General features: G+C 40.6%; 1 protein-coding gene across 3 annotated transcripts in view; it reads right to left on the minus strand.

Annotated features, from left to right (window-relative positions):
- The window catches only part of Pde9 (phosphodiesterase 9), a 415,289-nt gene extending 411,739 nt beyond the window's left edge, over positions 1-3,550 (minus strand). For 2 of the 3 annotated variants that reach the window (XM_053789230.2, XM_070094042.1), the window contains exon 1: positions 3,234-3,550. The gene's annotated coding sequence lies outside the window, so the exon portion shown is untranslated. The remainder of the gene's footprint in view (positions 1-3,233) is intronic. The other variant, XM_070094043.1, reaches the window with a different exon arrangement.
- Between the last annotated feature and the right edge of the window lie 2,420 nt (positions 3,551-5,970).

Below are 5,970 nucleotides of genomic sequence, written 5' to 3' on the forward strand. Positions count from 1 at the left end.
ATGATAAAGCAGTGTTTAACATGATGAAGCAGTGTGTTAACATGATGAAGCAGTGTTTAACATGATGAAGCAGTGTGTTTAGCATGATAAAGCAGTGTTTAACATGATGAAGCAGTGTTTAACATGATGAAGCAGTGTTTAACATGATAAAGCAGTTTAACATGATGAAGCAGTTTAACATGATAAAGCAGTTTAACATGATGAAGCAGTGTTTAACATGATGAAGCAGTGTGTTTTACATGATGAAGCAGTGTGTTTAACATGATAAAGCAGTGTTTAACATGATGAAGCAGTGTTTAACATGAAGCAGTATTTAACATGATGAAGCAGTGTTTAATATGATGAAGGAGTGTGTTTAACATGATGAAGCAGTGTGTTTAACATGATGCAGTGTTTAACATGATAAAGCAGTGTTTAACATGATGAAGCAGTGTGTTTAACATGATGAAGCAGTGCTTAACATGATGAAGCAGTGTGTTTAACAAGATAAAGCAGTGTTTAACATGATAAAGCAGTGTTTAACATGATGAAGCAGTGTTTAACATGATGAAGCAGTGTTTAACATGATGAAGCAGTGTTTAACATGATGAAGCAGTGTTTAACATGATGAAGCAGTGTGTTTAACATGATGAAGCAGTGTTTAACATGATAAAGCAGTGTTTAACATGATGAAGCAGTGTTTAACATGATGAAGCAGTGTGTTTAACATGATGAAGCAGTGTTTAACATGATAAAGCAGTGTTTAACATGATGAAGCAGTGTTTAACATGATGAAGCAGTGTTTAACATGATGAAGCAGTGTGTTTAACATGATGAAGCAGTGTTTAACATGATGAAGCAGCGTTTAACATGATGAAGCAGCGTTTAACATGATAAAGCAGTGTTTAACATGAAGCAGTGTTTTACATGTTTAAGAAGCGTGGGCCCTTAATAACTCTGTTACTGAGAGTCCGAGACGGCCTCAATGCTCTACATTTTTGCTGATAATTTCGTCCCAAATACTGACCAAGGGAAACAATCATGGTGCAGACAATTTCGTCGAGGTTCTTAGGGGCAAATTATTATATTCTCAGCACAAAAATTGTTATGAATGCCTTTAGCGTCTCGCGTAGTGTCCTCGGGCTATGAAGGACCTTGTAACCAAGGACTTCCTCGCATCGGCACGGTTATGCCATATTTATCTATCAATTATGGTACAGGTACAAGTGGTCTTCTTAATAGGTGTGTCAGGTATTATTTTTATTATTATTATTTTATTAAGTTTCATCCGAGAAAGGGCGTCAGGTAGACTATTTGTGGATTATGTTTCCTCATATATAAATACCTATATTTATATTTACATTCAAAACAAGATTGCACACACACACGCACGCACACGCACACACACACACACACACACACACACACACACACACACACACACACACACACACACACATACATACATACATACATATATATATATATATATATATATATATATATATATATATATATATATATATATATATATAATATACCTATTCTGGATGCGTTGTTACCAATGATCAATTTCTTATAAATTTGTGTTTGGATATACTTACACACTATATATCTTAAAACACTATGTATGAAGGGTGAACATAAATTCTGGAAACATAAGTAATTCACGATGATCATATTTATTCAACATTGGTTTTATAGTTAATTAAAATGTTATCCACAAACATTTATGCATCTATTAATGCGCTACTGGAAATTTCTATGAGCCCATTTTAATAGAGCATTATTTGCATTAGCTAGCGCATCTATCTCAGTCATGAGTTACTGTAGGTGACCAGTGTCCTCAAGTTTTCAATTAATACACTTTCGACATGTCGTGGCCCCAGACCAAATAATCCATAAGATCAGGGGATCTTGCGGACAACTCAACGGTTCCACAGTGACCAATTCAGTTAGGAAAAATTTGCAACCAAGAACGCACCTTCGCTGCGTAGTGAGGCGCCTTCGTAGGATTTTCTGAGAGTAACTAATGCGTAAATGTTTCTGGATCACACCTTAAACAAATACTCTAACAATATGGCCAATACTTATGTGTGTATGTACCCACTTATTTGTACTCACTTATTTGTGGTTGCAGGGGTCGATTCATAGCTCCTGGCCCCGCCTCTTCACTGGTATGTATGTGTGCGTATAATGAATAACTTAGTGGAATATTTGATGATACCATTACCGTTCTGAAGTCTCCCAGCTCAGACTGACACATTTCGATATTTCATGCAGTCCACCCATCTTGTTTGACGGAATAAAAGGCAACACAGCCAATTTTTGTTCCCTCTATATAACCCTCGTACAGAATATTATTACATTCGTGGGGAAGCGATAAACCCTAGAGGTCATGATTACAATGCCCGGGAGAATGGGAGGCAATCAACTTTCGATTGAAGTAAGGGAAGGACTGGAAAATTTTCTTGGATCAAGAGCTCCTCACCAGGGCTCTTGATCCAAGAGTGAAGTGCTCAGACTAGGGCAACAACACACGTCAGGTGTCCCCATTATGTAACTATTATATAGATGTGAACAGTATACTTAAAATGTAATAACGTTGGTAGAATTACCGACAATATGTTAGGTAAAAGAACACAAGGGCAACTAATGCAACTTTTTTTTTGTTGAGGCAACGTTTCGCTCTCCAGGTTCTTCATCAAGCCGTTGCGGCTTGATGAAGCTCCTGGAGAGGGAAACGTTGCTACAATAAAAATGTGGCATTAGTTGCCCTTGTGTCCTTTTACCTAACATACTGAAAATGCACCTAATTTTTCAAAAATTAACACAAAAATGCTAACAAAAGTTAGAATGACCTCAGGATAAGAAATGTTAGGTACCTAAGTTAGTGCTGGTAGAATATGAAATATTTACATGCAGTCTTAGTTCTAGAGAATACATTTATCATTCATTAAACTAAAACATTGAAAAAAACATAATCTCTAAAAAAAACACAGGAAGACACCTGAAGGTTAATAACCCAAGACAGCCAAACATTAGCTTATTTATACTCTAGTTCTACGGGTTTTCTTGCCCAGGATGCAACCTACAACAGCAGACTAATTTCTAGGTAAGTATCACTGCTAGATGAACAGGGGCAGCATTAGACATGCCCATACATACCCTCGCCAGGGCACTGAACTTACGCACACATTAAGACCATATTAATGCAAAATACACTGCTGAAGTGAGAATTTTAAGCACCTTACCTGAGGAAGGTGATGACTGAGGAAGTTCTGAAGTTTGTTTATTCTTCAGCACCTGACCTCAACTTTCCCACCTCACACACATCTAGTCTTCTCTAAGTATTTCATCCATTTAGAGAAGCTTTCATATATAACTTTCACCAGCACTGTCGTAACCTAAACAAATACACCTCCGTCACTGCACGACACACCAAGTCTTCAGATTTAAACTCACCAATGTGAAGGAAAAGTAGCTAGGGAAAGAAATTTGCTAAGTTTGTATCTCGCAGAGGCCAAGAGTCGCTGGTAGGACGCGTGGAAAGTCCCCACCCAGCGACGGCTCTCTGTCCACTGATTCTCCACGCTCCTACCCGCCTTACCTCACACTGATCGTGCGTCTGGCACTGCACACATGCATCTGCCACAGGTATGATAACTGTCAACACATACGGTACTTCATACTCAGCATCACCCCCGGTCAACACAGGGTACCTCATACTCAGCATCACCCCTGGTCAACACAGGGTACTACATACCCAGCATCATCCCTGGTCAACACAGGGTACTACATACCCAGCATCACCCCTGGTTAACACAGGGTACTACATACCCAGCATCACCCCTGGTCAACACAGGGTACTACATACCCAGCATCACCCCTGGTCAACACAGGGTACTACATACCCAGCATCACCCCTGGTCATAACATATAGTACTTCATATCCAGCATCATCCCTGGTCAACACAGGGTACTTCATACCCAGCATCACCCATGGTCAACACAGGGTACTACATACCCAGCATCACCCCTGGTCAACACAGGGTACTACATACCCAGCATCACCCCTGGTCAACACAGGGTACTACATACCCAGCATCACCCCTGGTCAACACAGGGTACTACATACCCAGCATCACCTCTGGTCATAACATACGGTACTTTATGCCTAGCATCACTTCTGGTCATAACATACAGTAGTTCATACCCAGCATCACCTCTGGTCATAACATACGGTACTTTATGCCTAGCATCACCTCTGGTCATAACATACAGTAGTTCATGCCTAGCATCACCTCTGGTCATAACATACAGTAGTTCATGCCTAGCATCACCTCTGGTCATAACATACAGTAGTTCCTGCCTAGCATCACCTTTGGTCATAACATACAGTAGTTCATGCCTAGCATCACTTCTGGTCATAACATACAGTAGTTCATGCCTAGCATCACCTCTGGTCATAACATACAGTAGTTCATACTTAGCATCACCTCTGGTCATAACACACAGTAGTTCATACCTAGCATCACCTCTGGTCATAACACACAGTAGTTCATACCTAGCATCACCTCTGGTCATAACACACAGTAGTTCATACCTAGCATCACCTCTGGTCATAACATACAGTAGTTCATACCTAGCATCACCTCTGGTCATAACACACAGTAGTTCATACCTAGCATCACCTCTGGTCATAACACACAGTAGTTCATACCTAGCATCACCTCTGGTCATAACACACAGTAGTTCATACCTAGCATCACCTCTGGTCATAACACACAGTAGTTCATACCTAGCATCACCTCTGGTCATAACACAGTAGTTCATGCCTAGCATCACCTCTGGTCATAACATAGGGTACTTCGTGCCTAGCATCATCTTTCACTGCGTAGTTCATAAAAGATAGCTTGCTGTTACAGCTCGTAAGATAAATATGCTAAGGTACATAGTGAAACAGGGAGACTTGCGTGTGTTGAAGTTAAGATGGGGTTCACACAGACACTTGTTGGGTAGGTGAGTGGGCTGGCATGAGGCTGGGCACCTGGGTAGGCATGAGGCTGGGCACCTAGGCAGCCGCGGAGGATGCAATGTTGCTGTGAAAGCAGGGAGGGAACACTGCCTCCAGAGCTTTGGTCCTAGGATGAGAAGCTCTATTTCCGTGGACCAGGAGCCCGTCACCAGCATCATGGTACCCCTCTTCCCCTTACAGGATTACTCTTCCCATTAACCATGATCCAACAATTACACTTAATCAATCTTCATTAACTCTGGCAGCCATTTTGTAGCCCTTTGCTCCTTCTGAAACCAACCAGCATTATTTTATATGGCCATCACACACCTGTTTCATAATCTAATTTTGGCCCAGCTTATGGTGTAAATATTTTTTTTTTATTTTCTGTCTCTGCCCAGTAATGACCTACACGGAGACAGAAACACAAGAGATCGATTGATCTGTATATTTCGATCCCTTTATGGGATCGTCTTCAACAGAGGATCGCAGAAGGGAATCGAACTCTTTATGGGATAGTTTTCAACAGAAAATCCCAGAAGGGGATCGACCCTTTATAGGATCGTCTTCAACAGAAGATCCCAGAAAGAGATCGAACCCTTTATGGGATCATCTTCAACAGAAGATCCCAGAAAGGGATCGAACCCTTTATGGGATCATCTTCAACAGAAGATCCCAGAAGGGGAACGAAATATACAGTTCAATGAAGCTCCTGTGTCCCTGTCTCCGTGTGGGTCATTATACACAATGTCAAGTTTTCATTATACTTTATTCTCCATCTATATACATTTTGAAGTTATTTAACATTTTGCCAGGGTAGCATATAAATTTCTCATAATTTCACCATGTTACATGATCATCCAGTGACAATTTACGTTGTTGATCATAGCTCCTGGACCCCTCTCTGCCTGACACTTTCAATATTTTTCACACAGTCTGTGTTCTTCACGTGGCCTAATTTCGCACTCTCTAAT

Source organism: Cherax quadricarinatus, chromosome 44, assembly GCF_038502225.1.
Source record: "Cherax quadricarinatus isolate ZL_2023a chromosome 44, ASM3850222v1, whole genome shotgun sequence".
NCBI classification, from domain to species: Eukaryota; Metazoa; Arthropoda; class Malacostraca; order Decapoda; family Parastacidae; genus Cherax; species Cherax quadricarinatus.